Genomic DNA, 24,233 nt, shown 5'->3' with positions numbered 1-24,233 from the left:
GGGCATTACCCCCCAACTAGTCACCCCCTCCAGGCACCCAAGGACCAGGGGTGAAGCCAGAGCTTGTCCCCCCCTCATCCCTGAGCGGTGGATGGGGGGGCTGATAGCCTTTGTTTGTGTTTAAACAGAATATTGTCTTTTGTTGTAGAACTACAAGTCTCAGCAAGCCTCCCCCGCTTGCTGGTACTTGGAGAACCACAAGTACCAGCATGCGGGGAAATAACAGGCCCGCTGATACCTGTAGTTCTACAACAAAAGAAATACCCAAATAAAAACAGGACACACACACCTTGAAAGTAAAACTTTAATTAACATACATGCAAACTTACACACTTACACATACTTACCTAGTGTCCTACGGAGCCCCTCGGTCTCCTTGTCAACATAGTATCCAATTGGAAAGCTGTAAAGAAAAGCCCAAAATACTCACCTATTTTCCAATGATGATCGGTCCTCTTCGTTCCATGTAGTAATCCAGGGGTTAATAAAAAAACAAGCCGAAAAAACCCCATTCAACGCACTAAAGGGGACCCATGTTTACACATGGATCCCCTTCCCCAAATTGCGGGACCCCCCATGACTGCTGTCACTGGAGATCCCGCCAGCCAATCAGGGAGCACCATGTCATGGCGCTTTCCTGATTGGCTGTGCACTCCTGGCCTGTCAATCAGGCTGAGCGCAGCGGCTAGAATGGAGGATTGCAGTCCTTCATTCTACCCTATGATGGGAACTTTGCAGTCTGCGGTTAACCGCAAAGTTGATTGGGGTCACCACAGGTTCTATTCCCACTCTGTGGGTGTCGTGGACATCCACGAGTGGGAATATACCCTGTGGATCGGCATTCCAACTGCCGGCATTTTTAGTGTTCGGGATCCCATCGTCGGCATGCTGACTGCGGAGCACCGGTAAAATAACCACATCCACTCAAGAGGTGGGTGGACAAACAAAAAACTCACAAATTCTGAAAAACTCCAAGCATTGATTAGGCAAGAATGGGTGGGCGGCCTTCAGTCAGTATGTGGTCCAGAAATAGGGTGAATTGCAGAGGTCTTGAAAAAGAAGGGTCAACACTGCAAATATTGACTCTGCATAAACTTAATGTAATTGTCAGTAAAAGCCTTTGACACTTATGAAATGCTTGTCCTTTTACCTACTTATACTATAGTAACATAGAATAGCAGGCGTGACCAGGCGTTTTTAAGGAGGGCCCCTGACGTCAGCGATGACCACTTCCAGCCTCTTGTTTAGCAAAAATTGTGGATGACCTTGCCTGGCGCAGATAGGAAAAATCTTCGATGTTCCGGTAATTGCGTATCATTTTGCGGGTGTAGTATGGTATGCCGGCTGTCTGGGTCCCGGCGCACAGCATATCGGTGCCGGAATCCCGACCGCCTGCATACCGACAGCGTGGCGAGCGCAAATGAGCCCCTTGCAGGCACGGTGGTGCGCCACGCTATATATTCTCCCTCCAGGGGGGGTTGTGAACCCCCAAGAGGGAGAAACGGTGTCGGGATTCCGGCGCCGGTATACTGTGCGCCGTGACCCCGGCAAACTGAAGACCACCCCATTTTGTGATCACGCCTTATATTGCGATGCATTCGCGATTTTTATGATGGGCGTTTTTTCTCTATTTCTGGACGGCGGGTTCACTACGGCTGGCCGGCGGTCGGGCTCCCGGCGACCAGCATCCCGGCGCCGGGAGCCCGACCGCCGGCTTACCGACAGCTTGGTGAGCGCAAATGAGCCCATTGCGGGCTCGCTGCGCTCGCCACGCTACGGGCACGGTGGCGCGCTACGCGCGCCACACTATTTTATTCTCCCTCTATGGGGGTCGTGGACCCCCACGAGGGAAAATAAGTGTCGGTTTGCCGGCTGTCGGGCTCCCGGCGCCGGTATACTGAGCGCCGGGAGCCCGACTGCCGGCAAACAGAAGACCACCCCTGGACGGCAACTATTTGATTGCAGAAATGGCTTTTTAGCAGAAGCTGCAATCCTTACTGAATTAGGCCCTTTATCATAAATGTGCAACTGGCAAATCTGCAGCAACTGCGTCATGCTTTCATGCCATGGACTAGAATCTCAAAGGAATGTTTCCAGCACTTTGTTGAGGCCAAGGGGGTCATTCCGAGTTGATCGCTAGCTGAAAATGTTCACTGCGCTGCAATGAGGCAAAAAAAGGCACTTCTGCGCATGCGGCGCAATGCGCACGCGCAACGTACTTTCACAACAGCCGAAGTAGTTTCACACAAGGTCTAGCGAAGCTTTTCAGTCGCACTGCAGGCCGCAGAGTGATTGACAGGAAGTGGGCGTTTCTGGGTGTCAACCGACCATTTTCAGGGAGTGATCGAAAAAAACACAGGCGTGCCTGGAAAAATGCAGGCGTGGCTGGGCGAACGCAGGGCGGGTTTGTGACGTCAAATCCGGAGCTGAATGGTCTGAAGTGATCGCAAGCGCTGAGTAGGTCTGGAGATACTCTGAAACTGCACAAAATAATTTTGCTGCCACTCTGCGATCTTTTCGTTTGCACTTCTGCTAAGCTAAGATACACTCCCAGGGGGCGGCAGCTTAGCGATTGCAAGGCTGCTAAAAACAGCTAGCGAGCGATCAACTCGGAATGACCCCCCATGCTGTGAATGTGAGAGGACCGATCTACATATTCCCCTGAAGAACTATCCCTTGCTGCGAAGTTCTATGCACAACCAGGTGCCTCTATATTGCACAGCAGGATACTCCATTGCGGCAGAACAGGACTGTGACAGGACGGTTCCGTACGAAAGCACTCACCGCGTTCGCGTCCTATCCCCTGTGCACAGAATGGAAGGTTAGGTCACACGGGACCTGACCACATAGGGGATTCCCGCTTACCGTCAGTAACCGCCTGTTACTGACTCCACCCACTGTGCGGTGGGTGGGTTTATGCTGCCACCACCAAACTCCTAACCTGCCGTGGCGTTTGGAACCACGGTTCTGCTCTGTATGTGCCGACACACTGCGTTACCACACCTGTGTGGTGTTGACGAATCCCCACTAGTCACCTGACTAGGCCGCTACCGGTAGCTGGCGGAAGGCGGAACTTGGAGACGTTAGGTGCTTCCCTGGACAGCCGGAGGACGGGGCTATGTTTGGCATAACCCTGTAGGTCACAAGATGAAGCAATCTCCTTGAGGCGGATGATGTTTATTTGCTCAATAATAGTCTTAAAATAGACTCTTCCCTATTGCTAGGGGCAACAGCAATACAGCAAGCTGTTCCAGCAGAATGAAGATGGTACAAATACAACTTTCATGGGGCAACTGCCCTCCTTTGATCCTACTCCAATACACATTACCACAGGGGGTAAGCCCGCCCTGTGGTGTACAACCAATCAATGTTTACCCATGGGCTGTGCATGCCTTGGTCACATGCACAGCTAACATTGTCCTCTATGGACAGTGGGGAGTGGTCACTCTCCTTTGTCTGTCCCATCCTGAGGATCAGGATACGCCCTGGTGCCGTTCAGTCTAGGCTGGGGAAAGTTTTCCCGCCTAAACTGACTTCCAGAATCCTGCCCGGGACCTAGCCCACTGCCTGCAGCCTGGATTTGGGCTCCAGAGCTGGGCAGCCTAGATCCCCGGTCAAGGTTTCCTGGCCACTACGGGTGATCTCCATGGAGCTCCAGAAAACCACTCAGCTTGTTTCAAAGCTGAGCTTCTCCTCTCTCTCCCAATGCCACTTTCAAGTGTGAGGCTGGAAGGGATAGTATTCCGTTTTTGGGGAAAATGTCTGGGAGAAACCATCAGCCTGCACAGCCATGGATTCCCCCCTCCTGGGACACACAACCAAGTAAGTGTAATTTACCTTTAAATACATTTCATTTAAATACATGTGTTTCCCTTTAAATACACTCTGAGCCTGTGCCCTGCACAGGCTCCACATACCTAGGCACTGCAGTGCCTCCCAGCACAATACACTTTTTATTACATTTAAAACACAATGTTTTTGTTTTAAATACTGTGCCCAGCGCTCAGCACTGGGCTCCCCTAGCCCTGCAGCCTGGCTACTAGGGCTCTCTCTCTCAGTGCTGGAGGTATGGGGCTGGCTTCCCCCATCCTCCAGCCTGCCTGCCTGCCACTGGGGTCCAGGGAGCTGGCTCTCCCTGTCTCCCCAGTGTGGCACTAACTTGGTGGCCTCGCCGCACGGTGCGGCGCACCCCCCTGATCTAAAGCCCGGCGGCCCGGGACACTTGTCCCGGCCGCCGTGGCTCTGTGTCTGTTGCAGCGCTGAGGTGCCGGGAGCGTAGCTCCCGGACCCCAGCACTCACCAGCCTAATCATCCCCCCGCCGCCAGGGAGCCGGCTAGCCCGGTCCCCTGTGTGCGGCGCTGAGCATTGTGGCCTCGCCGCAGCGTCCGGCGGGGAGCCGGGCTGCGGCGCACCCCCCTTGCCGCCTAGCAACCCGGGACATTCATCCCGGCTGCCGCAGCTGGCCGTCTCCAGCGTGCTGGGGCGCCGGGAGCAGAGCTCCCGTACCCCAGCACAGGCACCACAGAGCGCGCTGCAGCGGGAGCTGAGCTCCCAGCCGCAGTGGCTCCCCCTTCTCCCCCCTGCGCGCGCACACAGCTAGGGTGCCGGGGGGCTGTGCTCACTGCCGCGGTCGTTGGGAGCAGAGCTCCCGGCTTCCGGCGGCGCACACCTGATGGCTGCAGCTGGAGCTAATCTCCCGGCTGCAGCGGTTCCCCTCTCCCCCGGCGTGCACACACTGCTCAGCGCGCCGGGTGCTGCCCTCACTGCCGCGGTCGCCGGAGAGGTCCGGGACCGCGGCACACATTTAAAAATACATGGTTTAAACACACGACGCCTAGCGCCCACAACATTTAAAATTGGCGCCAAGCGCCCAGGGTCCCCATAATGGCGCCGGGCACTGAGGGTTAATCCCTTCAGTGCCGCAGCCGCCATTAACCATGTGGCTGGTGGGTGGTCCGGCCACAAGGACATTGGGGGTGATTCAGATCTGATCGCTGCTGTGTGTTTTTGCACAGCAGGCGATCAGGTCCTAACTGCGCATGCACCGCAATGCGCACGCGTGTTGTACAACAACAAAGGGCATTGCTGGTCAGCAACGGAATGGTGCGAAAAATCCGATCGCGCGAGTGTTCGCAAAGTGATTGACAGGGAGAGACTGTTTGTGGATGGTAACTGAGCATTTACAGAGAGTATCCGGAAAAATGCAGGCGTTCCCAAGCATTTTCAGTGAGTGTGTCTGACGTCAGCTCCGGCCCCGATCAGCCTTTTCTCATTGCACTGGAAGAGTAAGTCCTGGGCTGCGCAGAGACTGCACACAGTGGATTTTTGCAGCTCGGCGTACACATGGGATCGCATAGTTGCACAGCGAATTTACACTACCCCTGGAGGCGCCGACTATCTGAATGCAGGACAAAAACGTTAGCAGCCCAGTGATCAGGTCTGAATCACCATTGTTTAGCTGTTCCTGCATATGGTCTAGCTGCATCAGCTTTACACCAGTAATATGGGATGGCATGGCAAATACCTGGCACTTGACCATCAAAAGACAAGTCAGTCTGCAAATGTAGCCTGTTTACATGTCTTACAGGGATCATAATATACAACACAGTACTGGACAAAACATCTATTAGTAGGCATATACCTTTATCACTTACCATATATATATACATGATAGCTACAACTGTCAGGAGCTATATTGAATCACTGTCCTTATTTTAGAAAAATCGTGATTGGATACTTGCGCTAATAAACTTCTCTTTTGCCATATTACCATTAATGTACTTTAAGGTGCAATAAAAATATTCATGCACATATGGTGGCTAAATGTAATATACTAGCACCCTGTTTAGTAAAAAAGAATATAATTTTTTCTGAACCTATTTTGAAAACAAAACCTCATCTGTACTGTAAAGAAAAAAACTATGTAAAATGCCTCACAGCACTGAGGTCATAGGTTCAATTCCCACCATGGCCCTAACTGTGTGGAGTTTGTTATATTCTCCCTGTACTTGCGTGGGTTTCCTACGGGTACTCTGGTTTCCTCCCACAATCCAAAAATATACTGGTAGGTTAATTGGCTCCAAGCAAAAAAATTTACCCTAGTGTGAATGTGTGTGCGTGCACATATGGTAGGGAACATAAAGGGTCATTCAGAGTTATTCGCTCGCTAGCAGTTTTTAGCAGCCGTGCAAACGCTATGCCGCCTCCCACTGGGAGTGCATTTTAGCTTAGCAGAAGTGCGAACGAAAGGATTGCAGAGCGGCTACAAAGTTATTTTGTGCAGTTTCAGAGTAGCTTCAGACCTACTCAGCACTTGCGATCACTTCAGACTGTTCAGTTCCTGTTTTGACGTCCCAAACACGCCCTGCGTTCGCCCAGCCATGCCTGCGTTTTTCCAAGCATGCCTGCGTTTTTCGAACACTCCCTGAAAACGGTCAGTTGACACCCAGAAACGCCCTCTTCCTGTCAATCACTCTGTGGTCAGCAGTGCGATTGAAAAGCTTTGCTAGACCTTGTGTGAAACTACAACGTTCGTTGTAATAGCACAACGCGCATGCGCTGCATATGCATTGCGCCGCATATGCATGCGCAGAAGTGCCGTTTTTTTGCCTGATCGCTGCACAACGAACAAAAGCAGCTAGCGATAAACTCGGAATGACCCCCATAGACTGTAAGCTATACTGGGGCAGGGACTGATGTGAATGGCCAAACATTCTCTGTAAAGCGCTGCGGAATATGTGTGCGCTATATAAATAACTACTGGTAATAATAATAAAATCAATGTTTAGCAATAATTAATAGGAAGAAGACAGGAGAGCTCTAAAATGTTGTTGTGAAAAGTAAATTGTTACAGTCCAAATAAGAAAAATATATTTAAATACAATAGTACTTTTGGGGAGATGTAACAAGCCTTGGAGAGAGCCAACCAGCTTCTGACATTTTATAGGTTGTGCTTGAAAAATGTCAAAAGCTGGTTGGCTGGTACTTTCTCTAGGGAAGCATTCGATATCCCGGCTGTCGGGATACCTATAACTATTCTCCCTCTTGGGGTGTCCACGACACCCCTGGAGGGAGTACAAATAGTGCACAACTGTGATGGCAGCGATCCTGCAAGGGGCTCTTTTGCACTCGCTCCACTGCCTGCATTCCGGCGGTCGGGATCCCGGCGCTGCAAGGTTGGACTGGCCCATAGGGGTATAGGTGGGCCTCTCCTCCTCCTAGAGGGGTCAGGCAAACCAATGTGGGGGCTGGCCACACCCCATCTGGAGACTGGCCACAGCCTTAAACATGGGCCCTTACCACTGTATTCCCCCAGTGGGCCCTTCATGCCCCAGGTTGACACTGGTCAGCTGTCTCAACAGCTCCTTTGTTTTTGTTTATTACTTCAGTAACTCATGCAAGAGGCGTTCCCTTGAGTACACATTTAATTTGAGGGAAAATAAAGAAATCACACATGCAAAGGCCTGACAAGTATGGAGGGTGTTCTAACGCTGCAATCTGTTTCTCGGCCAAAAACTGCTTCACAGCGAGAGCTGTGTGGGCTGGTGCGCTGTCCTGATGGAGGATGAAACCATTTTTCTACAACTCTGGCCTCTTCCATTTGATTCTTTCCACAAAGTTTCTAGAACATTTTTGTAGTAATGTTGATTGCACCTTCTGTTATACAGTCTGCCAAAATAACACCCTTGGTATCAAAGAAAACAATTAACATGGCTTTGAACTTGGGTTTGCTTTGACGTGCTTTCTTCATTCTTGGTGATGATGGTGTTTTCCAGTGCATGGACTGGTATTTTGTCTCAGGATTGTACTGGAAGATCCATATTTCATTACGAGGAAATAACTTTATCTAAAAAAAAAATGCAAATCCACTGGAATTTATTTCAAAATATCTGTACAAAGTCGATTTCGATTTTCTTTCTGCTCGGCAGTGAGAAGCCTTAGAACCATCTTAGCACAACCTTTTGTCATGTTAAGATCTTGGTGCAAAACTTGTCTAATAGTTTCTTTGATGTTTACCATTTCTGCTATCATTCAGATGCGAACAATTTTCTCAATCTTTTCCACATTGTTTTTGATGTGCCAAGCCTTTTGGGACGTTCATCTTAAACATCTTCACGGCCGTCACTACATTTTTTTTGTGCCAGTCAAACACACGTGCATGTGGCCTACAATCTGCCCCGTAAGCCTCAGTTAGCATACAGAAAGATTTGGAGGGCGTTTTGTTAAATTTAACTAGACATTTTAAGTTAATACGTTGCTCTACTTTTGAACTAAGCATTTTTACAATGCACGGGAAAAGCACAATTTTTCGAGCACTGTATGATAGCAAACTATCTGCGTGAAACGGGTGAAACTTGCAAAAACGTATTGGGATAGTCCAAAGGTTAGGGTTCAGTTATTTTTCTTTTTTTTCTACCAAGGGTTGTGATTTCTGTGTTTTGGTGGGGAACATATCTGAACATAACAACTGTTGAAAACATATAGCATTTTAAGCAGTTATGTAGAAGAACAGTATATTACTAGCAGATGAAAGCATGAGCCATCTTATTGTGTGCAATGTATCTACATCTCATATTTCATTGTTTGTGGTTGCAGTGCTACCTTGATTACTCACAACAACAGCTAGAGTGTAAAGGCCAGTACTGACGGGAGAGATGTTTGCTGACCGATCTTATCACAGACCGCTCAGCACACATCTCTTCCCCCGCTCAGCACAGCGCGGTGTGTGCTGAGCGAGGGGGGGCGCTCACTTCACACAGCGCTGAAGTGAGCGACCCGCTAGATTGAGCCTGCATGCAGGCCAATCTAGCACCAGCTATAGCGACGCGCGGGGCTGCGCAACGCTATCGCTGGGGGGCATGCACACGACAGATCTGTGCTTAAAATCTAAGCAATCTAGTTAGATTGCTTAGATTTTAAACACGGATCTCTCCGTGTGTACCCCCCTTAAGCTCTACCAGACTAAAGGGGTCTATTTACTAAGCCTTGGACAGAGATAAAGGGCCTAATTCAGACCTGATCGTAGATGTGCTAAATTTAGCACATCTACAATCAGTCACACAGACATGTGGTGGGATGCCCAGCACAGGGCTAGTCCGCCCAGCATGTCAGGTCCTGCACCCCCCGCACAAGTACAAGAGCATCGCATAGCGGCGATGCTTTAGTACTTTAGGAGTAGCTCCCTACCAATGCAGCTCCTGCGCGCTGGCAGGGAGCTACTTGTTGCCGTGAGGGTCACAGCGGCTGCGTGTGACATCACGCAGCCACCGCGGACCACCTTCCGCACGGTCCGGGCACGCCTGCGTTTCCCGGACCGTGCCCCCTAAACGGCGGCCAAATGCCACCGGCCCACCCAGCGACTGCCTCTGCCTGATTGACAGGGCTGAGACGACCGTCGGCTGTCTGGCATGCGCCGGCGCATGCACAGTTCAAACCTGATCGGCTGCTGTGCGAAAACACACAGCACCGATCAGGCCTGAATTAGGCCCAAAATACCAACCAACCAGCTCCTGTCATTTTTCAAACCCAGCCTGTAACATGGCAGTTAGGTGCTGAGTGGCTGGTACTTCATCTCTGTCCACGTTATTATTATTATTATTATTATTATTATTATTATTGTTGTTATTATTATTATTACATTTTATTTATAGGGCACCACAAGTGTTTCGCAGCGCTGTACAAAGGACAGTACAGGGAGACAAAACTTAGCATTACAGTAAATAAATTACAAAAATAGAGTACAGGTAACAAAGAGCATCACAATTCTCAAAACATAATAATAATAATACAGCTTAGATGTAAGTAGCGAGGGAGTAATCATTGTACTACTTGGGGCTGGCGGCCATAGATAGAGATGAGCCTTTACCAGTAGGAGAAAAAGCAGGTAAAGATGGTCGCTGAGTAGGAGAGAGCTGCGAGTGAAATGTGTCGAGAAGAGGGCTTTGACAACAAGAGGAAACAGGGCCCTGCTCTGAAGAGCTAACAATCTAGTGGGGAGGGGCGACAGACAGATGACATGAGGTGCAAGCAAGTGGGAGGAAGCCTGATGGCAGTATGCAAGCAAAGCAGAGATGTTCAAGGCATGGGGCAGGGGGATGGAGGAGCAGCCTAAGGACTAGGTTATGCATCAGAGGGGTATGCTTTGATGAATTGGTGGGTTTTCAGTGCCCGTTTGAAGCTTTGCAAGGCCGGTGAGAATCTAATGGAGCGTGTTCCACTGAAGGGGTGCAGCACGGGCAAAATCTTGAACTCGTGCATGGGAAGCAATGACCAGGGCAGAGGAGAGGCGACAGTCATCGGCCAACCATAGTGGGCGAGAGGGAGTATGAAGGGAGAGGAGGTTGGAGATGTAGGGAGCAGTGAAATTAGAGATGGACTTGTATGTGAGGGTGAGGAGTGTGAAGAGGATTCTGTAGGGGAATGGGAGCCAGTGTAGATTTTGTCGAAGGGGAGTGGCAGATGTGGAGCGGCGGGAGAGGAAGATGAGCCTAGCTGAGGAGTTGAGGACAGATTTGAGGGGGAGCGAGATGGGAGCAAGTGAGGAGAACATTGCAGTAGTCGAGTCGTGAGATGACCAGTGAGTGGATGATAAGTTTAGTTGCACTCTGGGAGAGAAATGGCCTGATGCGAGCAAAGTTGCGTAGCTGGAACCGACAGGATTGCGCCAGAGCTTGGATGTGGGGTGCAAAGGAAAGGGAGGAGTCAAGAGTGATGCCCAGGCAGCAGAGTTGGGGAACGGGGGAGATGATTGTGTTGTCAACAGTGATAGAGATATTGGTAGGGGGTGTTGCTCTGGCTGGGGGAAAGATAATGAGTTCAGTTTTGTCCATGTTGAGATTCAGAGAGTGCTCAGACATCCAGGAGAAGATGGCAGAGAGGCAGCTGGAGACCTGAGAGAGGACAGAGTGGGACAGATCAGGAGATGAGAGGTAGAGTTGTGTGTCATCAGCATAGAGGTGGTATTGAAGGCCAAAGGAGTTAATGAGCGCACCCAGGGAAGAGGTGTACAGGGAGAACAGAAGGGGGGCCTAGGACAGAACACTGACGGACATCAACAGGAAGGATGGAAGGGTGTGAGGTGGTTCTGGAGGCAGACACAGAGAAGGAGCGGTTAGTGAGTGGTTATCTCCATCCAGGGCTTAGTAAATAGACCCCTATAACCTTGGAAAATACAGGCAAAGACGTTGCTTTCTGTACACATTTCAAAATGTGATCACGACTGTCGCAAGGGAGCTCACTGTAGGTTATGAGTGGCTCAATCTTGCCCTCACATCTGTAGTTACCATACTCTTTGTATACAGCGCTAATGATCGGTATACATTTCCTTGTACTCAGTATGCAGCTGCAACTGTCATGCTCTGTAGTGACCTTTTCTCCAGTATCAGCTCCCCAGTGTCCTTTTCCCCAGTATACAGCTAATTAGCTAACAGTCATCCCTCAATGCTCACAGCCACAAACTAAAAGCATACAGGTTTCAAAATATTTTTTTTAAATCACCAAAAATAAAGAATTAAAAGAAAATACAGCGGGACAAACATTTTGCAGCATTTTTCATGCGGAAGGATCAGCTTAATTACAAAGATTTGTTACAAATATAGTCAGTTTAAATAATAATAATAATAATAATAATAAAAAAGAACACATAAAAAAAAACCCAGTGGATCAAGGCCTTTGGAAGATTCTATCTATCATTTTACAGCATGTACTAACAGCCTAATTCAGAGATGTAAACAAACCTGATGGCTTACTGGTTTACGGATGCTAGATCGACAGGAATTAGATAGACATGGACAAAAGGTCGACGTGAATGGTTGACACAGGAAAAGGTCGACATGGAGTTTTTACAATTTTGTTCCTTTTTTAACTTTTTTTATACTTTACGATCCACATGGACTATGACTGGGAATAGTGACCTTGCCCGAAGCATGGCAAGCGAAGCAGCGCACTAACTGGGGTTCCCGGTCACTTTACAGAGTGAACGGCACATAAAACGTAAAAAATGTCATGTCAACATTTTCCGTGTTGACCTTTTCCAGGTCGACTTAGACAGCCATACCCGGTTTACATACATCTCTGATATTTGGCGATCTGTGCATGTGCAGATCTATGTCAGCAACATCGGACGCAATGCCCCCTAAGCCACAGCATGGCTGACATGGTGCAGCCATTTGGGACCAGTGGCAGATTTAGACGGGGCGATCAGGGCAATCGCCTCCCGTAACACAAAGCCCCAGCCCTGCCCACTTGCTGTTTACCCGGGGCAACTCCAAGAGCAGCCCCATTTTCCTCAGTGAAACGAGGACTCTCCGGACCCCACTCAGCTCTGTATTAGTAAGTTTGGACGGCGGGAGACAGGGTGAGTAGAGATGATGCTTGCGGGGCCGGCCTGGGAATGGCCAGGTGATCTGAGCTGTGAGTGGGCTGCGAGCGGGGCAGTAGCTCCTGTGTGCTGGCAGCGGCATGCATTATCTTCCCGTGTCCCGCGGCATGCCCCTGGACATGGAATGATAGTGCATGCCGCCGCCGGCACACAGGAGCTACTGCCCTCCTCGGAGAGTCTCCTGCGGCAGGAGTGCCAGCCCTGACCCAGCTCCCCTGAATGACGGGCGAATGCTTTGACGTTGTCGGCACCTACTGTGGCGGCTGGGTGGATGGCAAGGCTCATGGGCACGGCATCTGCACCATCCGCACAGGTTCAAAGGGGCAGGATGAGTACACCGGCTCCTGGTCACATGGCTTTGAGGTGCTGGGGGTCTACACCTGGCCCAGCAGTAACACCTGCCAGGGCACCTGTGCACAGTGCAAGCAGCACGGCATTGGTGTGGAGAGCAAGTGCAAGTGGCTGTAGCGGGGCGAGTGGGCCAACGGCTTCAAAGTGCGCTACTGGGTCCAGGAGTGCACAAGCAATGGGGACAAGTACGAGGGCACCTGGACGAATGGTCTGCAGGATGGCTACTGCACGGAGACCTACTCAGACGGAAATAAGAGTTCCACACTGTGCAGTGATTGTCAGCTCTGCGGCCAAGCTCTGGCCTGGGGTGGTAACCAGCTTGTTTGGCCAGTCCTGACAGAGTGGGTGCCAGAATGCTGCATAAGCCAGGTTAAAATAATATTATATAATATCTCCATCATTTGCTATTACTTTTTTTTGTGCTATAGTTAATAATTCAAAGGGAGGGGAGAAGCCTGCAGTGACATACATTGCTGCACACGGGCCAGTTTATGTCACCTCCTGAGATGTTGGCAGGAAGAGCTGCGGTGTGGAGTCACCTGCCGGGAACCAGGAGACCAGGTATGCACGTTGGGGACTGTCTGCTGCTCAGTCGAGCCGCCTGCCAGGATCGTGAGTAGGGTTGGTTATAAATCGGAGTGGGAGAAGGGACCTTCTGACGTCACTAGGGGAGGAGACAAGTCACCAGGGGGAGGAGCTACGGCCGAACAGGGTACCTGAAAAGTACCCTTGCGGGCTCGCTTCGCTCGCCATGCTTTGGGCTCGGTGGCTCACTCCGCTCCGCTTCGCTCGCCACCTGATTACTAAAGGTAATAGTTGGTGGCGTGGATAGTAGAGGAACTATCTTGCTGGCCTAGCTCCTCCCCCTTGTGACGTGGCTCCTCCTCCTGATGTGAAAGGTCCCTTAGGCCACTTGGATCTAGCATCAACCTCGTGAGTAGTGACTGGCGCAGAGAGAGGAGCTGCATTACGCTGTGCCTGCCCGCTGAGAAGACCGGAGGACCATCTGACAAGCAGGGTCGACTGCTGCGTGGAAAAGGAGGAGCGGCTGGAGAACCGGAAGACTTCACCCTTTTCACCACAGCCGAACAGGAGCCAGTGGAGAAGGAAAGCCGGTGATGGAGGGTGCAGGCAACGCGGAGGAAACCCCACTCACCAGGAACAAGGACCCGTTGAGGACCCCTGACTGACTGGTGGTCCGGAGGATGGTGCAGACCGGAGACCTCTACCGGAGGATAGAGGACACCTCCGGCTGGACAAGGAGGCAGCCAGACAGCGGGCCCCTGTACAAGGATGCAGCCCAGTGCATTGCGCATCATCCCGGGCAGGGCCAAAGAGGTCGAGCCTGTCAGAGGTGGCAGAAGCGCTGCAGCTTGGGGTGAGATATCGCTGTAACCCCTCCTCTGCAAGACTCTGCTTATGGGGAACAAATAAAGGGGGTAGGCTCCCCACATCTCTGGTGTGCCCCTGCATAACAGTTGTAAAGGGGGTAAGCTCCCTACTTCTTGAGTGCCTCTGCATTATAATTAAAAAAGTAGGTAGGCTACTCTGGTGTGCCCCTGAATAACAGTTGTATAGGGGGTAGGCACCCTGCTTCCAGTGCTACAAAGATGTAATCACTTGTGTCACCTCCCTTCCCCTTAAGGTAGCCTTGCATTCTCCAATGGTGTTGTGCATTTTCCAATGCTAATGTATTTTTGTCAAAGTGAATTTCCAAATGATGACAGGTCATTGCAAAAGTGTGCTCTGAAATACTGAGGGGTCTATTTACTAAGCCTTGGATGGAGATAAAGGGGCTCATTCAGACCTGACCGCACACTAGGTTTTTTCGCTGCGCTGCGATCAGGTCAGAACTGAGCATGTGTATACACTGCAATGCGCAGGCGCATCGCATGGGTACAAAGTAGGGATGAGCGGGTTCGGTTCCTCGGAATCCGAACCCGCCCGAACTTCATGTTTTTTTACACGGGGCCGAGCGACTCGGATCTTCCCGCCTTGCTCGGTTAACCCGAGGGCGCCCGAACGTCATCATCCCGCTGTCGGATTCTCGCGAGGCTCGGATTCTATCGCGAGACTCGGATTCTATATAAGGAGCCGCGCGTCGCCGCCATTTTCACACGTGCATTGAGATTCATAGGGAGAGGACGTGGCTGGCGTCCTCTCCGTTTATAGAGAAGAGAGTGAGACAGTAGAGAGAGACACAGTAGTAATTTTGGGGAGCATTAGGAGGAGTACTAGTTACTTGCTGAAGTGATAGATAGTGTGACTGTATATTATCTGACTTGTGGGGGAGACACTGACAGTGGGGAGCAGTTAGAGTCTGAGAGCAGGACTCAGGAGTACATATAACGTACGGTGCACACTTTTGCTGCCAGAGTGCCACACTGCCATTGTGACCACACTGACCACCAGTATAATATATATTGTGATTGTCTGCTTAGGAGTACTACTTGCAAGTTGCTGATAGTGTGACCAGTGACCTGACCACCAGTCACCACCAGTTTAATATATATATATATATATATATAATTGTATATAATATATATATAATATTGTATACCACCTACCCGTGGTTTTTTTTCTTTTCTTTCTTCTTTATACATACTACTATAGTAGCTTACTATAGCAGTCTGCGGTGCTGCTGAGCTGACTGTGTCCAGCAGGTCCGTCATCAGTCATTACATAATAAATATATATACCTGTCCGGCTGCAGTACTAGTGATATTATATATATATATATATATATATATTGATTTCATCTCATTATCATCCAGTCTATATTAGCAGCAGACACAGTACGGTAGTCCACGGCTGTAGCTACCTCTGTGTCGGCAGTCGCTCGTCCATCCATAATTGTATACCACCTACCCGTGGTTTTTTTTTTTTCTTCTTTATACATACTACTATAGTAGCTTACTGTAGCAGTCTGCGGTGCTGCTGAGCTGACAGTGTCCAGCAGGTCCGTCATCAGTCATTACATAATAAATATATATACCTGTCCGGCTGCAGTACTAGTGATATTATATATATATATATATATATATATTAATTTCATCTCCTTATCATCCAGTCTATATTAGCAGCAGACACAGTACGGTAGTCCACGGCTGTAGCTACCTCTGTGTCGGCAGTCGCTCGTCCATCCATAATTGTATACCACCTACCCGTGGTTTTTTTTTTTCTTTCTTCTTTATACATACTACTATAGTAGCTTACTGTAGCAGTCTGCGGTGCTGCTGAGCTGACAGTGTCCAGCAGGTCCGTCATCAGTCATTACATGTTTTTTGGAAGGGCCATCCTGCGTGACACTGCAGTGCCACTCCTAGATGGGCCAGGTGTTTGTGTCGGCCACTAGGGTCGCTTAGCTTACTCACACAGCTACCTCATTGCGCCTCTTTTTTTCTTCTTTGCGTCATGTGCTGTTTGGGGAGTGTTTTTTGGAAGGGCCATCCTGCGTGACACTGCAGTGCCACTCCTAGATGGGCCAGGTGTTTGTGTCGGCCACTAGGGTCGCTTAGCTTACTCACACAGCTACCTCATTGCGCCTCTTTTTTTCTTCTTTGCGTCATGTGCTGTTTGGGGAGTGTTTTTTGGAAGGGCCATCCTGCGTGACACTGCAGTGCCACTCCTAGATGGGCCAGGTGTTTGTGTCGGCCACTAGGGTCGCTTATCTTACTCACACAGCTACCTCATTGCGCCTCTTTTTTTCTTCTTTGCGTCATGTGCTGTTTGGGGAGTGTTTTTTGGAAGGGCCATCCTGCGTGACACTGCAGTGCCACTCCTAGATGGGCCAGGTGTTTGTGTCGGCCACTAGGGTCGCTTAGCTTACTAACACAGCTACCTCATTGCGCCTCTTTTTTTCTTCTTTGCGTCATGTGCTGTTTGGGGAGTGTTTTTTGGAAGGGCCATCCTGCGTGACACTGCAGTGCCACTCCTAGATGGGCCAGGTGTTTGTGTCGGCCACTAGGGTCGCTTAGCTTAGTCATCCAGCGACCTCGGTGCAAATTTTAGGACTAAAAATAATATTGTGAGGTGTGAGGTATTCAGAATAGACTGAAAATGAGTGGAAATTATGGTTTTTGAGGTTAATAATACTTTGGGATCAAAATGACCCCCAAATTCTATGATTTAAGCTGTTTTTTAGGGTTTTTTGAAAAAAACACCCGAATCCAAAACACACCCGAATCCGACAAAAAAAATTCGGTGAGGTTTTGCCAAAACGCGGTCGAACCCAAAACACGGCTGCGGAACCGAACCCAAAACCAAAACACAAAACCCGAAAAATTTCAAGTGCACATCCCTAGTACAATGCGGATCGTTGCTGAGCGATGGATTTAACAAAGAATCCATTTGCACAGCCGATCACAAGGAGATTTACAGGAAGAAGGCGTTTGTGGGTGTCAACTGAGCGTTTTCTGGGAGTGTTTGGAAAAACGCAGGTGTGTCCAAGCGTTTGCAGGGCGGGTGTCTGATGTCAATTCAGGCCCCGGACAGGCTGAATTGATCGCAGCAGCTGAGTAAGTTCTGGGCAACTCAGAAACTGCACCAAATTTTTTCGTACCGCTCGGCTGCACATGCGTTCGCACACTTGCAAAGCAAAAATACACTCCCCTATAGGCGGCGACTCTCTGATCGCAGCGCTGCAAAACAATAGCTAGCTGATACTTTGGTGGTCATTCCGAGTTTATCTCAGCCAGCAACTTTTTGCTGCTGCTGCGATCAACTAGTCCACGCCTATGGGGGAGTGTATTTTAGATTAGCAGGGCTGTGATCGCTTGTGCAGCCCTGCTAAGCTAAAAAAATTTAAAGCAAAAGTAGACTAGGCCTGGACATACTTACCCTGTGCGACGATCTTTGCGATGCTGGGGCCAGCTTTGACGTCAGACATCCGCCCTCCGTTCTGCTGGAAACGCCTGCGTTTTCTTCTTCACTCCCCGAAAACGGTCTCCAGTGGTCCGGATCCGCCCAGGTACGCCTTCTTTCTGTCAATCTTCTTTCCGGTTGGCTCTGCGACTGCTTTCTTCGTAGGAAGCAACGTAACCCGGCGACCCCTGTCGCCGGGTAACATCGCACACGCGCAGTGCGGCCACGCGCATGCGCATTCTGGACCCGTTCGCACCGCAGCGACCAACCGCTGCGTGCGAACGGGTCGGAATGAGCCCCTTTATCTCTAGCAACTTTATCTACATCCCAGGCTTAGTAAACAGACCCCTGAGTGAGATAATGCAGATGTATATTTTCAAATGTTGATATGTTAATGTCAGTGCAAACGAAGATTTGGTTATGTCAAAATGAATCTCCAGATTCTGGCAGGTTATTTGCCGAGGTGTGCTCCTAAATGCTAAGGAAGATAATGCAGACGTATATTTTCTAATGCTAACGTGCTTACTGTATGTCAAAGTGAATGTCTAAAAGCTGACAGGTTAATGTAGAAGTGTGGTCATAGATGCTGAATGTAATGGAGAAGACATTAGCTCCTAAGGACTTAAGGGCCCCATACACTAGGGAGATGTATCTCAGCAATGACTTCCATGCAATTTTCCTGCAATCTGGCCGGGAGCTTCCCGGGGGGGCCTGCAATTGTGATTTCGTACTTGAGTGTATTTTTACATGTGATTTATCTCAGGCAATCTAATGTTATTAAACCTATTTACATGCTATTGAGATAAATCTCACTTGCAGCACGTGTGATCTGCGATTGCGATGGGTGACACACGGGAGCGCGCAATCGCAAGAAAAGTACATGCAATTTGACATTTTTCATGCTATCCATCTCAGGAACTTGTTGCAATTGCACGAAAACGTGTAATATCGCACTAGTGTATGGGGCCCTTTCGTTAATATTGCTGGTATCTGTATTCTCAAAGCCTAAACAGCCTGTGCTATTCGTTTCTCCTGTTTTAACTGTGCTATGCTTAAAGATTTAATTACTATTGCTGGTACTTAGTAACTGTATCCTCAAAGCCGAACCAGCCTCTGCTATTTGCTTCTACTACTTCAACGGAGTGTCATGCTTAAAGACTAAAGGGGGGTACACACAGAGAGATCCGTGCTTAAATTCTAAGCAATCTGACTAGATTGCTTAAAAATTAAACACAGATCTCTCCGTGTGTAGGGTGCGGGTGACATGATGAAGTCTAATTGCTGACGAAACGCGTTGGAACTGCTGTACCTGAACCTCTTTATGGACAGATAAGCCTTTTAAATTGTATCTTTTGTACGTTTGCATTTTTACCATTTCTATGGATACCTATGGAAAACTAGATGTACCCAATTTCCTATATGGATAGATAAGCTTTATTTATCTTTTATCTTGTACGCTTGCAAATTTACCATTTGTTTTTATGTGTTGTATTAAAACTTGTGAAAAACCTTTTAATTTTCCTGGCTGTGGATTTGAAATTGTAGGATTTGCTTATCCTTAAAAGGTTTTTTAATATACAACTGGTTTTATGTTGAACAATGGTATGATAACTATATGAAAACTGTACGCACTATGATATATTTGTCTTCTTTTTTATGCTCCCATATTTGTCTTATGATCAAAGAAAGTCTGTACCAGATAAGGAGTGTCCCCTTTTTTACTCACACCGGATACACACTATATGTACTTTTATATATACCTGTATATACAGTTGGGCAAAAAAGTATTTGGACAGCCACCGATTGTGCAAGTTGTCCCACTTAAAAAAAGACAGAATCTAAAAAAAAACCCTAGGAAATCAAATTGTATGATTTTTAAACAATTTATTTGTATATTCTTGCGGAAAATAAATATTTGGACAATCAAAAAGTTTAACTCAATACTTTGTAATATAACCTCGGTTGGCAATTACAGAGGTCAAATGTTTCCTGTAGTTCTTGACCATGGCCAGTATTTACTAAAAATCCGAGTTTGGCCGATTTTGTGTTTTTTTTTCTAAGTCCCAATCCGGGAATTCACTAAGCACCAATCTCGGCAGTGTCTGGTCTATTCGTAATGGTTTGAATGACAACGTTCCGAAATACGAATGAATAGACCATCGGTCAAACGCGGCTGTTATTTCATAGAATACGGGAATTCACTATTCATTCGTATTTGGGTGTTAGTCTCTGAGTGCTCAAATGCGGTCGTATTTTTTTGCGATTCGTTAAAAAAAGCGGCAAAAAAATAGACCTGCTTTTTTCAGTCGTGTTTACATGTGTTGCAAATAAAAAATCACTCACACCTGAATTAGGATGCCTATAAAAGGATGTTAGGCCCATTTCAATACACCTACACTCAGAAATGGCAGCAGGACTGTGGGCCAGTGATCTTTTGTGTGCTGTGGGATTCCTCAGACTCAGACATCAGCCTGTAAGTACCCAGGGCCAAGAAACTGAACATGGTCAGCAGGTTGTACAGGTTCCGCGGAGGCTGCGCAGGCCTAGTTTTTTTAGGGGCCGTTTAAACTTGAACGCATTGTCCGATGATAAGGTCATACAGATGTTCCGTCTAAATCGTAACAACATTTTCTGTCTGTATGACCTTGTCAAACTGGGCATAGACCCTGAGACAGCACGCTCTCGCCCTGTCTCAGGCCTGCACAAACTCCTGGCTGTGTTGCACTTTCTGGCTACTGGCAGCTTTCAGGCTGTGTCTGGGGATGTCATAGGAATCTCACAGCCCTCATTTTCAAGAATCTTAACACAGGTGATGTATACCTAACGACCTCTTCTGTTTTGTGTTTGTTTTAATTTCTCGGTGGCCAGTTCTGTCCTAAATTCTCATGTTTATTGTTCTTTAAAATGTACACACAGGTGTTGGCTGTTTTGCAGCCCCACATCGAGGCCTCAATCTGCTTCCCTACCCAGGAGTCTCAGTGGCATGCCGTCAGGGTAGATTTCTATGAGCTGGCTGGCATGCCCAATGTGCTTGGAGCCGTAGATTGCACACACATTCAGCTGAGACCACCTAGGGGCAGGCAGCACATATATACAAACCGCCATTTCGAACACTCCACAAATGTGCAGGTGGTTTGTGATGCAAATCTCAAAATAATGAGTGTTGTTGCTGGTTACCCTGGGGGCTGCCATGACTCCTTCATCCTCAGTCAGTCATCTCTCTTTGATAAGTTTGAGAACGGACAAATGCCAGATGGATGGCTGCTGGGTATGTAATTTGATATGTGTAGGCCTGCGTATACTTTGTCCAAATACAGGTGCAGATGTATTAACCTGTAGAAGGCATAAGGAAGTGAGAAACCAGTGATCTGTGCAAGGTGATAAAGGCACCAGCCAATCAGCTCCAATATGTAAATGAACATTTAGGAACAGATTGTCTGCTGCCTTTATTACCTTGCACATATCACTGGTTTTTCACTTCCTTATGCCTTCTACAGGTTAATACATCTGCCCCACAGTGTGTTACTTATGTGTTGCTGTATCTTAACATGAATCTCGTTACTATATCTGTCTTTTAGGTGATGAAGAATATGGCTGTTTCTCTTGGCTTCTAACTCCATTGTCCCGACCTGATACCCCTGCTGAACACAATTACAATCATGCACATAAGTCCATGCGGAATGTGATAGAAAGATGTTTTGGTGTGCTGAAATCTAGGTTTCGGTGTCTGGATAAGTCTGGTGGCCTTTTGTTGTATAGTGCCTCCAAGGTGACTCAAATTGTGTTCTGCTGCTGCTTTCTTCATAACATGTGTTTGCAACAACATCTGCCACATGTTGAGGAGGAGGAGGAGGAGGAGGAGGAAGAAAGCAGCCAGCAAGCAGAGGAATTAGAGACATCTGGTGATACTTGGAGTACTGATGTAGGGAGGCAGGTTAGGCAACAGATCATCAATCGCTATTTCTAAGGTAAGCTTGTTTTGCTTATTTCATTTGTTGTGTAATCATAAATAGATGTTTTGCCTTTTTAACCAAAAACCATTACTCAGAATGTGTCTGTCTCCTTGACACATACAAACATTCCCTCGCTATATGAAAAACAAATGTCGCATGTGTATTGTGTGTATTTTTAATCTCAAAACAACAGATTATGAGTGGCATGCATTAAGTCTGGATAAGTGATCGTAAACTTGCAGTGCTAATTTCTTACAAGCCCACATCATCCATTTAGTATTTCACTTTATCATTGTGTGTAACGTCCTAATGCACAGGTTCACAAACTCGGCCCTCAGGACCACACACAGTGCATGTTTTTCACGTAACCCAGTAGAAGCACAGGTGTATGAATTACTCACAGACATATGTTAAAAGGTTCACAGGTGGAGCTAATTATGTCACTTGTGATTCTGTGAGGAGACCTGCAAAACATGCACTGTGTGGGTTCCTGAGGGCCGAGTTTGAGAACCTGTGTTCCCAAAAAACACTCCTCAACATATAATATGTTAGCCTTGAGGAATACATGTGTCCCTATGTGTGATGCACCATCATATTTAATACTCACAAACTTACTGTAATCAGGAATAATTTATTTCCTAATGTTTGATGCTGTAAACTTGATGATGTTTAAGTAAATATACAGTTTGCCACACATATACATTATTATACACAGTTTGTGTTTTTTGTTGTAAAATTACATATTTGTTTGTTTCAGCATCACGTGTAAAAACATTCTTAATAATTTTTAACACACACAAACATGTCCCAACAATACTGACATTTATTTGGACAATGTTTTTCAAACAAAACAAAGGCAACACATTACAAGCTTTTTACGCAACTCAATTGTGTTCTTCTTGTAATGTTGTATAGATAAGATAGCTAAGATATGTATCACTAACATTGTAATTTGGATTGTCTGCAGGCAAAGAGAATGATTGGAATCTAGAAAGAGTAATGATTAGAAAAAAATCAAGTGGTCAGTTTACTTCCTGCTAAAGACATTCTGCCTGGCTGGCAATTATTGTATCTGCAGGCAAAGAGAATGATTGGAATCTAGAAAGAGTAATGATTAGAAAAAAATCAAGTGGTCAGTTTAGTTCCTGCTAACATGTATGTGTGGCTCCATCAACATTTCCCTCCTCCAATACAAAAAAAAAAATGGCAATGAATAAATGTGCGTACTAAATTTATGTTTATTGTTGGCCCACTTATAATTAATGATGTTGAAAAAAGGGTCAAGGAGCTAAGTGTTATATTATTTTAGCAACAAAAACACTTGCTAACTATTTTGAGTTACTTATCACAAATGTCTAACTTGTTTTTTTCATGTTTTTTTGGGTGGCTGCTTGTCCTGCCCTTTGCCTTTAGCACTGTCATGTTGTCGTGCTCTGGTGGACCGTCTTGGTGGTGATGAGACTGGCGTGATATTTGGAGTAGTCGTACCAGAACTGCTGCTTGTTTGCTGTTGGTGCATGCATCTGAGTGTTTCATTCAGGTTAGTGAGGGTGGCATTGAGTTCACGTGTAGCAGCATTTTGATTGTCTACTATTCGGAATAAACTTTCATTAATCTTTTGATTGTTTTGAAAAATGCTCATATAACTTTGCTGTTGTCTGTGCTGTTCTTCCATTATGCGCTGTAAGTTGCCCATGACCTGTGTAATGTCTGTACGCATGAGTTCCATGGTATTGCCTATTCTGGTTGTTTGTTCATTTTGTCTACTCAGATTTCTTGATATTCTTCTGAGGTGAGATGGTAGGCTTGCAAACATTTGTGTCTGCTTACGCAGGCAATCTTCATTAGTGGCCTGCTGTCTAGCCCAAATAGTCCAAAACACCTGATCAGGGCCTTGTGTTCCTGGTGTTGTTGGGCTGTGTTGCGGTAGTGGTGTGCTTTGCTGTGGTGGTGTACTCACAGGTGCTGGGGGACTCATTCTTTGCATTAATGGCTGCATTTCTAAGATGTTTGTCTCCTCCATGTCACAGTGTTGGTGTTGTCGCGGAGGGATGCTGTTCCCAGGACTCGAAGCTGAAATGTTAAACAAATCTCCGTTAGCTATCCACATGTTTGTGAACTGTTTAAAAAACACTACACATGGAACACATGTCATTCACTGTTGCTTTCAACTATTCTGGCTAGCAACATCATCACTCATAGCTTAAATACATACATATGCCTGTTTGAGGCAAATGAGTCTGGTTACTTAATTGGGAAAGCGAATACTTTATTTTTATTGTAGCTCACACATACTCCACCATAAAAACACATTGGAATACATAATGTGTTACCTTATAGCTTTGTACAAACAAACATAGTAATGTTTTTATATGTATTTAGCAATGTTACCTCAAGCACACATGTGAAATATGGAAAAACAACCTTAATTTTTGCAAACAAACCAACATGCTTTTTTGTTGCAGCATCTTACACCCAATGTCATACTGTATGGCTCAAGTGGACATACATATCTTTACTGGATGTGGACAAGGCCATTTAGCTTGGAATCCATTTCAGCTTTTACTTACTGCGGTAAGTATTTTAGTTTTTGATGTGTTTTGACTTAATGCGGTTATGATTGATTTTGATTATGTTCTGACATTTTACACATTTTTTTCAGTTTGATACTCACAATCAAGATGAG

At 47.2% G+C, this 24,233-nt stretch overlaps 1 long non-coding RNA gene and 1 pseudogene across 1 annotated transcript in view; both read left to right on the top strand.

Annotated features, from left to right (window-relative positions):
- Positions 1–24,233, top strand: part of LOC134966184 (uncharacterized) — a 155,902-nt gene that overhangs the window by 39,363 nt on the left and 92,306 nt on the right. The gene's annotated exons all lie outside the window — the stretch shown is intronic.
- LOC134966842 (junctophilin-3-like) overlaps positions 12,600–24,233 on the top strand; it is a 44,045-nt pseudogene continuing 32,411 nt past the window's right edge.

The sequence above is a fragment of the Pseudophryne corroboree genome, chromosome 10 (assembly GCF_028390025.1).
Source record: "Pseudophryne corroboree isolate aPseCor3 chromosome 10, aPseCor3.hap2, whole genome shotgun sequence".
Classification (NCBI taxonomy): Eukaryota; Metazoa; Chordata; class Amphibia; order Anura; family Myobatrachidae; genus Pseudophryne; species Pseudophryne corroboree.
Note: the sequence above shows the minus strand (reverse complement) of the source record. Positions and strands in the feature narration are given on the sequence as shown.